This window comes from Myotis davidii, unplaced genomic scaffold (genome assembly GCF_000327345.1).
Source record: "Myotis davidii unplaced genomic scaffold, ASM32734v1 scaffold964, whole genome shotgun sequence".
NCBI lineage: Eukaryota > Metazoa > Chordata > Mammalia > Chiroptera > Vespertilionidae > Myotis > Myotis davidii.
Genome location: NW_006298351.1, coordinates 2,528,147 through 2,539,594, shown reverse-complemented (window position 1 = coordinate 2,539,594; position 11,448 = coordinate 2,528,147).

Sequence of the window (11,448 nt, the reverse complement as noted above, 5' to 3'; positions counted from 1 at the left end):
AGGAGAGGGAGAGAGAAATAGAAACAGAAACATCAATGATGAGAGAGAATCATTGACCGATTGCCTCCTGCATGTCCCCCACTGGGATTGAGCTTGCAACCCAGACATGTGCCCTTGACCGGAATTGAACCCAGAACCCTTCAGTCTACAGGCCGATGCTGTATCCACTGAGCCAAACCCTCTAGGGCAGAAACTGACCTTTAGATCATTTCACAACCGACATTCCCTTTCACTTACATCACATTCCATTTGCTAAGATCAGTATCTTTCCCCTCTAGAACAGATGAAAGAATTAGGGAGAGGGCCAGGAAGAAGCCCCAGGTGTCACATCTGAGAAGTGGTCTGTCTGAGAAGCAAATGGAGGTTGTCTACTTCCAATGGCCTTCACAGTCATTGGATCTCAGCCTTCAGTGCACACTGGGATCACCTGGAAACCTTCAAATACTGATGTCTGGTTCCCACCCCCAGGTTTCCCGGTTTAATTGGTCTGTGGTGTGGCCTGGACATACAGATTTTGTAATAACGAATATGACTCTTGCTCATTTATACTCAAATAGTCTTCAGTGGGAGAAAAGGAGATATACTTGCAGCTAGAACCCTGGAAATCCATTGATTAACTCTATTTCACTGAGAAAATATTTTACAGCCTGCGAGGTGCTAGTGAGTGTGCCAGACATGGGTGATGAGCAGGACAGGCAGGGCCCTGCTCCTGTGGGCATCCAGCCAGTGGTGGAGGCAATGACTAGGTAAATACAGAAACACGGTGGTTTCAGATGTGATAGTCCTGCAAAGGAACCAAACAGGTTCATATAAAAGCCAGGAGCTCAGGGATGCAGGAGTGGGTGTATAGGAAGAGAGGCCATGGAAGCTCCCAGAGGAAGCACTGTTTGCCTTCCTCCCGAAGGGTGAAAAGGAGCCAGCCAGCTCAAGGAAGAGTGTCCGAGTCTGAGGGAACAGCAGAAGCAAAATCCCGAGGCAGCACAGGGCTCGGTGCTTCAGAAAGTCCGGCTGCAGTGTGGTTTTTGTGGGTTTAAACCCAGTGCAGTTGTGGCTTACTTCCCCTGTCTTTAATCTGACAGGGACATTTCCTGACAGGTGTCGCCACAACGTTCTGGATAATGTCCACACTCCTCAGTGCGGCAGTCAGTCTCGCCAGAGTCTGACTCAGAGCCCTGCAGCTGCATCTCCTGCGTGTCTTCCCCACACTCGATCCAAATGAGCTCTCCTCTGTGCCATTTCACACAGCTCCCCTTTCCTTGTGCTGTGTCCTCGGCCCAAAGAGTCTTCCCACTGCTTCTTGGTGAACCCTCCTCTCAAGATGCAGCTCAAAGTCCCTCAAGGTAAATGGCACCTTCCTCCATGTTCACGTGCATTGTGCATTCTGGCCATTTGGATGCATTATGAGCAAGAACCGCATTTTGTTTTCTGTGGCATCTACCTCTGCACACAACAGTGGCTAGGAGATAGTGGGCACTTGGTCACGACTTGTTGAGTGAATGTCACCCAGCCATTGGCCTTCCCAAAAGGGAGTAGCCTAGTTAAGCATTAAATGTGTATCCCTCTGTGCAGAATAAACACGAGGGTGTTTTCTATTCAAAGAGTTCTCAGGGTTTTTAAAATGTTTGTTTCCATTTTTTCCGAAAGAGCCTCCCAAATCCCCATCACGGTTGCAGTAAAAATGGTGACTGTGAACTGAAGGGAGGAGCAGAAAAGGTCAGGTTCAGCTATGGTAATAGGAAATATAATTGCATGCTGGTATTCCTTTAATTTGAGGATTGAATGCAAATTAGGCAGATATGCCCTTTCTGGAAGCCTCGTTTTAATCAATTCTGCTCCTCTGTTGGAGGAGTTGGAGCTGAAAAGAAAATGATAGGAATGTTTCTTTCACCTGCAAACTAAGGTGTCACGTGATGTGACCGTGGTTTGCGGAACAGGCTTTATTTATTTATTTGTTTGTTTGTTTAGATTGTGGGATGTGTAGCACCTTTGTGTTGCTGGGGTCATTCCCAGGGATCTGAGGTTCCCAATGAACTCAAACCAAAGAACTTGCAAGAAAATTCTTGAGCAGCCTTTCTTCCATGTCAGTGTGACGGGTGGCAGGAACTGCTGGAGGAGAAAGATGGGTTCCTGTTTCTGGCTCCATCTCTGACCTTGTTATGTGACCTTGGCCAAGCACTTTCACCTCTGAGCCACTTTCTTTAGCAGTAAAACCAAGTATTGAGCCAAGATGGTATCTAGGCTCTTTTCCATGCCAAGGGTTACACGAAACACAGTTTCTCTACTGGCCAACTCATTGGGGGAGATGGTAGAGTTTTGATGATCTTCTTGAGATAGATCTAATCACTTGGCCAGTTCATTTTGGAAATTTTATTAAAATGAGAAGAGCATTTTGGGCCCTTGTTGTTGTTTTTTAAAAGTCTCCCACGCTGATATTTAAAGGCATGACATGGAAGAGGTTCAGGGATTTTGTCATCCATCTCCCTCATTAGGAATCATTTCGTGTAACTTTCTTGTTATTTGAGCCTAAGTTTGTTCAGAGGATTATTATGAAGGCTTTGATCTTAAAAGTCAAAGGACAGAAACCCTTTGGAGATCATAGCGAATTGAACCACCTTCTGATTGGGCCAAGTCTGGTCTGAAGCCCTCAGCCCTTGTAGGTTCCGCTGGCTGAGACCGCAGGGTGGTGCTGGAATGGGAAGGTCCTCCCCGCCCCGCCTCCCCCATGGAATCAGACAGCAAGCACTGGGAATAACAGAGGGGAGCTGAACCAAGGAGGCTGGAGTGAGGTAAACTGAGTCAGGGAGTGGTTGGGAGACAAGCATCTTAATGGAAACATCCACAAGGCTGTGTACTGGCAGTTTTCGGAAGGGAAAATCAGAATGGCCAATAAACATATGAAAAGATGTTTAACCTCATGAGCAGAACAATGCAAACTAAAGCCACAACGAGATGCCATTTTATTAGTTCAGGAAAACCGTAAAAAGTTGATAATATCAAGTATTGATCCAGATATGGGGAAATGGGTATTACTTTGCTGGGAGGAGTATAAATGGATACATTATGTTTGGAGGCCAATTTTCTGCACCATTCCACACCTGTAAAAATTTATACTACAGAAGTGCTGATTCAAGTATTTTAAGATGTGTACACGGACATTCATTGCACATTGCTTGTAAAAACGGACACACAGGAGGAAACAACCTAAAGGTCCTTTGGTCGTAGCAGAGCAGTTGAATGAGTTGCAACAGTCAGACAATGCGATGCAGTCCTGAGCAGCCAGTGAAAAAACAGGAGTGACTTTCTATTCCCATGAGAGACGTCTCTGAGATATGGCTCCCTTGTTATCCAATTACACAGTGATTATTTGTCCGCAGGTCTATCTACCTCTCTTTCTTGACTTGAGTGTCTCAAAGACAGGAACTGTGTGTATATAAATTCTGGCAGAAGCAGAATTTAAACTGAGACCTGCTTACCTCCAAAACCTGGGGTCATTGCTTCACTCCAGGCTGAGCTGTTGGCTTGAGCTGGTGAACGGGAGAGCTTGGAAATGGGGGTAGGAGGAGAGACTGGAGAGAAGTGGCTTGCCCAAGGCCACACAGCTCTCTTCACTCACCTGGCAAGCAGGATCCAAATGGCTGCTCTGTCTGGTGACTAATAAGATGGTTCAGTCCTCTGCTGGACTGGAGACTACTTCACTTCTCAGGTTTAGTTTCCTCCTCTGAGAAATGAGGGTAACAAGTGTGGCTCTGTTGATTTGGTAACAAGATGATGGTACAGTGCCTAGCACCACATCGATGCACAGTAAATGTGACCCCCTCAAACTGACAGGTGCACTCAGCAGTGCAGTTGATTGACAAGCTGGACAGGTAGGGAAGCCCAGGTTCTAGAGAAAGGGGAGGAAGGCTGATGGAACACAATGCCCCTGAAAGGCATCCCCCCACCACCACCCCAGCGTTCCCTGTGAGTCAGCTTTGGGCTAATTGGCCGACAATGATGCTAATGAAAAGGACATGTTCCCCAACAAAAGCACCCACCCAGCCCCCAAGCCTGGAGACAGCTTGACTCAGCAGATAGCTCTCATCTTTGGGGAGGATTCCAGCCTGTGGGTGAACAGGGGATGCAGAGGCCCTCTTGTGCTGCGTTTGTTGGCAAACCCAGGGCCAGGAATCTCGTGGGAGACTGGACTACCTCACAGGGCATCAGAAGGGGGAGGACCTTAGAGACCAATAAATTCCTTTTACTTCACATATAGGGAAAGTAAGGCCCACACATGGGACAGGGTCGGATGGCAGCAATACTAGGACTGAGCTTTGACTTCATCTTCCCACTTTGGACTGCCTGTGGGGCTGCAATCAGAGTTAGAAAGTTGTGCTGAGCTGGATGTGTGGACAATAGACAGGAAGGACTTGCCTGCAGGGGGAACAGCATGAGCCTAGGTCGGAAAGTGGGAGGCCCATCATGGAAACAGTAAGAAGCACAGCTAACATTTGGGGCCTACTCTTTGCTGAGCCCTGTGCTAAATGTTTGACATTTATTGGCCCATTTATTCCTCAAAATAGCTATTCTCGTTGTTCCTATTTTGCTCTGTTTCAGAAGAAACTGGAGCTCAGAAAGTTATGGCTTTGTCCCAGGTCACACAGCTCGAAAATGGCAGAACTGGGATTTAAACCCAATTTCGTCTGACTCCAAAATTTAAGTCTTTCTAAAAATTTTTATTAAATTTGCTGAGGTAACATTGGTTAATAACATTGTATAATTTTCAAGTATACAATATTGGAATTTGATATCTGTAAACACTATGGCATGCTCACCACCAAAAATCTAGTTTCCACCAGTCTCCATACATTTGACCTCCTTTACCCAGTGTTTCCCCGTGCCCTCTGGTAACCACCGTTCCGCTGCCTGTATTTATGAGTTTGTTTTGTTAGCTTGTTCCTTTTTTGGTTTTATATTTCACACACAAGTGATATCATATGGCTTTAGTTCTTCTTCCGTCTCACTTACTACACTATTAAGATCTATCCATGTTGTAGCAATGACAATATTTCATCTTTTTTATGGCTGAGTAGTATTACCTTGTGTATATACCACATCTTCTTTATCCATTCATCTGTCGACCGACACTTAGGTTGTTTCCATGTCTTGGCTATTGTAAATAGTGCTGCAATGAACATAGGTGTGCATATATCTTTTACCAATTAGTGGTTTCATACATTTCAGATAAATATCCAGAAGAAGAATTGCTGGATCATATGGTAGTTCTATTCTTAATTTTTTTTAAAGACCTTCCATACTGGCTGCACTATAACTCTTAACCAGTCTTAACACCCCAGATATAGATCATGCATGTGGAAATGCTGGGCACTTAGTAGGCTTGAAAAAAGGCGAGTTGACAATTTCCATGATTCAGTCAAACTCACGTTTTCCAAATGACTACTCAGTGCCCAGCACTCCCACATGCATTATCTATGTCTGGGGTGTCAATTACTGTTTCTGCTACTACTATTGTGATTACCCACTTGGATCAATGTGCCAGTTCCTCTAGGTAAAGATAAATTCCCAAGTTTTATTTGGGGAGCTGAGGCCCAGAGAAGTTAGGTGGGCTGCTCACAGAAACACAGCCAGCTGGGGACAGAGTGAGGCATCAGACGCAAAGAGATAAGCAAAAAGGATGGCCTGGCCAGGTCTCAGGAGGTGGGAGGGATGGGGCAGGCCCAGGTCCAGGGCAGCAGCTCCTTCCTGGCTTCCTGACAGCGCTATTGTTTGAAGCCTGTTCTTGGACATCCAGGAAATAGGCGACATCACTCCCAACAAAGGAGAGGAAGCTGCTTGAATGTTTCAGCTCCACCTCACGCGCTTGTCCTGGGGCTGGAGATGGGAGACCAGCCAAGGCCGCCTGACCCCTCAGCTCAGCCAGGCCAGCCATCCCCCACCCTCATGTCTCTTCTCTGCCGGTCCAAATCCAAACCCTTCAAGCCCTGACCAGCAGACCTGTCTGCCCTAGGAGCCATCACCAGAGCCCTGTTGGCGCCCCCCTTGGTGAAGGCCTATAGCCCCTCAAGTCCTGTTCCGTGGAACTCCCCTTTCACCATGCTCCATGGCTGCACCTTTCATTCTGGCTCCAGCTCTGGCTTTTGCTCACAGGGCCTCAGTTTCCCCATCTGTGCGGGAGCAGAACCGATCAGGTAGGGCTGGTCTGGATCAACTCAAAGGGCTCTTTGACCTCTGATGCTCTGGAATTTTGAGTCTAAGAACTTTCCTGCCTGGATGAGGAGGAGGAAGTGTCATGGGCAGCACCTAGGACCCAAGAAAGAGGAGTTCCAGGGAGAGAGCTGTCATTGCGGGTAGGACGAGGCAACTGCATAAAGCAGAAATCGGGAATGGTCTTTCTCCTGGGCTCTGGAATCAGATAGGCTCTGGGTTCAAATTCCAGTTCTACCATTTACTATCTGTGTGACCTTGAGCAAGTTACACCACCTCTCTGAGCCCTTGTGTCCTCACTCATAAAATGCAAACAGTAAGACCTAGTTGGCACAGTGGTTGTGGGAATTAAATGGGGCCATCCCTGGGCATAAATGGGGCATGAGGCATGTGGCAAGAACATGGTGCCCTTTTCCTCACTTCAGTGACTTTTCTGGGAGGAGCTGGACTGAGATGAAGAAATAGACACTGCAATATCCGAATTAAGAAACTCAAAGCTCAGGGGGCACAGGGAGAACAGACACTGTTCTGTTTCCTGACTCTCTAAGAGTGTGTGTGAAGCATGGCCCATCAGTCAATGGGAGAGGTCTGCGTCTGGCATTTCCCAAGATCACAGCTCACTGTTGCCCAGGGTTGCGATGTCCCCTGAGCTTGTCTTGCTATAGAACAGAAAACACAGCCTGTAGGATTGGGACATGCCCTTGAGGGTCATCTGGTTCATCTTCTAATCTAGAACACAGTTAAGTGAGGCCGAGAGATGGCAAAAACTCCCTCCCCCGAGGTCACAGAGCCAGTCAGGACTGGAACCCAGGCCTCTAGCCTCCCAGTCCCAGGCTCCTAGCACTGCGGAGGGCACTGGGGTCTAAGAGCTTCCCTTAACTCCTCGGCTCTAGAACAGACTCTTGGCTGGAAATGGAAGGGAGGCAGGCTCGGCTGTGCTGGTAGAGAAAGGATCCTCCTGAGCCCCATCCTTCCCAGACAGCCTTTTTCCTGGGGCTCCCCTGTGTCCCTGACCTGGCCCATCCAGCTGGGGTAGGTGACTTTGGCCCTTCTCTCCACCTCTCTGACCTCAAGCTCCTCTTCTGTTAAACAGACACCTTGAAACCCTGTAAAGATGAGGGGTTGTTTTAGAACTCCGTCTCTACTTCCAGGGGAGCCCCCTCCCCAACACTACACTGTCCCAGCCTGGCAATGGTGCCATCCTGAGGGTGGGGGAGGGGGTACAGGAGAAGAGAGGAGGGTTGGAGGTTAGGACCCCTCTACCCCCAAGCCTCCCATCATAGGGAACAAATCTCCAGGAAGCCCAGCGGGGTGGCCAGGTCCCAGCGATGATTACAGGAGATGTCAGGAAGGCCCAGCGGTTGCCATGGCGACTTCCTGAATTGCAGTGCCTGCTCCCGCTGAGGCTTTGGGAAGTCGAGACAACCTGGGCAGCCCCTGCGCCTGGCTGGGCCTCTGCGAGGGGGCGGGCGCATGGGAACGTAGCATGCCTACTCATATAGAGTCCGTGCACATGTGCGTGAGCTGAGGCAGCAGCGGGCGTGGGGCTGAAGCACACAGTCAGGCCTAGGATACAGGGATCCATGCATGACCTGCGTAAACCCTGACAGCGCAGCCTCTAGGGATGACAACAAGCGAAGGAACAGAGGAATCCAGGAAGGGTGTTCATGGCAGAGGGGCGGCAGGGGGCGCTAGAGAGCAGTACAGGGAGCGGCTGGCTGGAGGATGAAATTGGCAGGGCCAGATCATGCGGGGCTTTGCATGCCAGTCTAAGGAGCTTGGACCTTCACCTGGAGGCACTGGGGAGCCCGAGAGGCTTCCAGGCAGGGCGGTAGCATGGTTGGACCCAAGATCCCTCAAGCCCCGCAAGGAGGGTGAATGAAAGGGGAGAGAATGAAGGCAGGTAGACTAGTGTGGGGGCTGATCCTTCTTATCTGGCTCTATTTTGTTTTTAATTAGCATCTATCTAACACATACCATTTCCTTATTTATAGTGCAGCGGTTCTCAACCTGTGGGTCGCGACCCCTTTGGCGGTCGAACGACCCTTTCACAGGGGTCGCCTGAGACCATCCTGCATATCAGATATTTACATTACGATTCATAACAGTAGCAACATTACAGTTATGAAGTAGCAACGAAAATAATTTTATGGTTGGGTCACAACATGAGGAACTGTATTTAAAGGGCCAGAAGGTTGAGAACCACTGATAGTGTATGTTGTTTATTTTCTATCTTCCCCACTTGGATGCCAGCTCACAAGAGCAGAAGGGTCTGCTTCATTCATCGATGCATATCAAGCACCAAGAAGAGTGTCTGGCACATAGGTACTCAATAAATATTTGCCAAATGAATGAATGAATGAATGAGGCCTGGACAAGAGGTGTGCAAAAGGGATCGGGAGAAGTATAAGGAGAGAGAGAGAGAGAGAGAGAGAGAGAGAGACACCAGGTAAAATGGTTGTTGGGTGAAGGTTGAGTTGGTTATTAGTAGATGTGTGCCTAAGGCACTTCTGAGTTGGTGGGGGTGGCCCTACCAGGTGCTCTTTTGATTCAGGTTGAGGTTGTGGGATGCAGGATACTGGGGCCACAATGAACTGGAAGGCCAGATAGGGAAACTGAGGTAGGCTCCATGTGCTGTGTGCTGGGCCTGAGGGCACTGGGAAAGAGCCTTAGGGTCGCCGTCACCAAACATCCAGAGTTTTCCCCTGAGTCCTTTGGGGTTTGCAGTCTTTAGCCTCTTCTAGATGCTGTCCAACAGAAACAACACTGGGCACAAATGAGAGTCATACATGTCATTTTAAATGTTCTAGTAACACAATACAAGACTAAAAGGAGACCGGTGAAGTTAGCTGAATAGCACATTTTACTTAACCCAATATGTCCACAATATTATCATTTCAATAGGTTATCAATATACCTATTGATATATTGAACAGGTATCTCTTCCACATCTAGAGCACACCTCATTTTGGACTAGTCACATGACAAGTGCTCAATAGCCACGTGTGACTACTGCATTAGACATACCAGTAATGAGGTCCTGGGTGGGGCTGAGTCGGTAGAGGTGGCTTGGGGACACCAGCTGATTCGGGATAAGGTGGGGGAAGGGGAACAACATGGGTCAATGCCCAGGCTTTTTCTGCTGCTTTCTTTTGGTTCCACCCTTCTCACTCCATCAGTCAATCATGCAATACACTTTTAATGAGCAATTACTATGTGTGAGGCATTGTGCTAGGTGCTAGAATAGTGCATTGGGCATGGAATAGCAATTCTTATTACAAAGCTCTTCCTAGCACCTAGATGAGGAAGCAATGCCCAGAGAAGTTGAGTGTCTTTCTGGAGGTCACACAGCTAGTGAACCCTCAGAGCTCTTTCCCCTGCCCCATGTTACATGGATCACCTAGAAAGTAAAGCCCCCAGGAAGGAGGAGGCTGGGATACAGGTGGGGTCTACAGAGATCTCTCCCAATGAAATGCATGCCTTTAGGCTCTACACCTCCCTGGAGACATGCTTCCTCTCCTCCCTCCTCAACATTCCCCCACCCCTACTGCCTAGCTTTCATGCCCAGGCCTCAGAACTAGTATTTCCTGATTAACCTGGGTTTAAGCCATCTCCATCCTGGATCACACTCAGTCCATCAACCCCCAGAAGGGACAGTGATTGGTGACATTTGCTGACCTGGTGACAGGGGCTGGACTGGCACCAGCCTGGATGTCCCCAACCTGAGAGCACTGTTCTTAGTGTTCAAAGGTGACGGTTCAAGTCCTGATGCCTTCTTTACCTGTTGGTGACCTTGGGGAAGAGACTTTGACCCTCAGGTGTTGGATTCTGCTTCCACATGAGCAGAGTAGCCTGCCCCTCAGGATGAGGCCACGTGATGGCCCCCAAATCACAGTGTTCATATGAGGGGTCCCACAGGGCTTGGAATGAGACCATTAGATACCCTGACTCAGTGACCTTCAGCAGCTGGGGGCCTGGAGGGAGGGTTCCTTAGGAGGAAAAGCTCTGAAACATGTGCCTGGCCTCTGGGCTCTGGGGATAAATCTGGCTCAAGGGGTCCCTTCCTTTGAGCTCTCCTTCATCCTATCATTTACTAAGAACCTGGTGCCAAGCGGACACCAAGTGAATTAAATAGCTCTTCTTTACAGATGAGGAAACTGAGGCACAGGATAGTTTGGCAAATTGCCCAAGGACACCCAGCCAGGAAGTAGCGGAGCCGGGCTTTAAGCCTTGGCCTCCTGGTCCAAAGCCATTGCCTCTGGCCTCTGGTCAGCACACCAAGGTGCCAAGGACTGTCCCCCAGGAGTCGCTCCCAGCAGCTGCCTCACAGACAGCCTGGGTCCCTCGAGGGCTGGGGTTAGCCATGCAGCAAGACACTCGTGTGAGGCCGAGCGTGGCCGGATTCACAGGTTGAAGACTGTTCCTCTGGGCTTCCGGTCTCCGTGCCTTCCCCCACAGCCCCTTCCCTGACCGCCTCCCTTCCTGGCCCGGTGCTGGGGGTGACCAGCGGGTGGAGTGGCATCCGGGCTGGGGCTCGAGCTGTGAAGAGGGTGTCTGGGCAGAGACTGATGGCCTGTCAGTTGGCTGCCAGCACATCCTCAAATTCTTTGTCTCTGCAGAGCAGGGACTATGCAGGGGGGTTGAGGGTGGGACACTGCAGAAGAGGGGGGGTGTCAAGTGGGAGGAAGTGGGATATCTCCATAGCCTGCAGTCCCTGCTCTCAGCTAGTCCTTAGGCTTGGTCTGTGTTGTGTGTATGTGTGTGTACATGCATATGTGTGTGTGTGCACACATGTGTGTTTGTGTCTGAGGAAGTCAGGCCCCCGGCCCCTGTTTGGGGGCCAGACAGACAGGAGTTCAAATTCTGGCTCTGCTCCATGCTTGCTGGGGAACCTCAGGCAGCTCTCTTTCCCACTTGCTGTTCCCTGTGTAAAGCTGGGCTGGTTAGAACACTTGGCCCTGAAATTCTGGAAGCTTTGGGGTTCTCTCAATGAAGGGAACAGCAGGGCTGGGTCTCACAGCTGGGGAGGTGAATCCCGCAGCCCCACAGGGCCTGTCAGTAGGGCCAAAGCTCCTCTGTCCAGCCTGCGCATCCTGGCTGACTGCAGTGCAATGGGGCTGAGGGAGGGGCGGCCAGGGAGGAGGTGGGGAGGGCAGAAGCTGTCATCTGTCCTGAAAGAAACTGCCCCCGAGCAGCGCTGAGCCAATCTCAGACACGGTCCTGCCAGGTCACCTGGCTCTAAAGGAC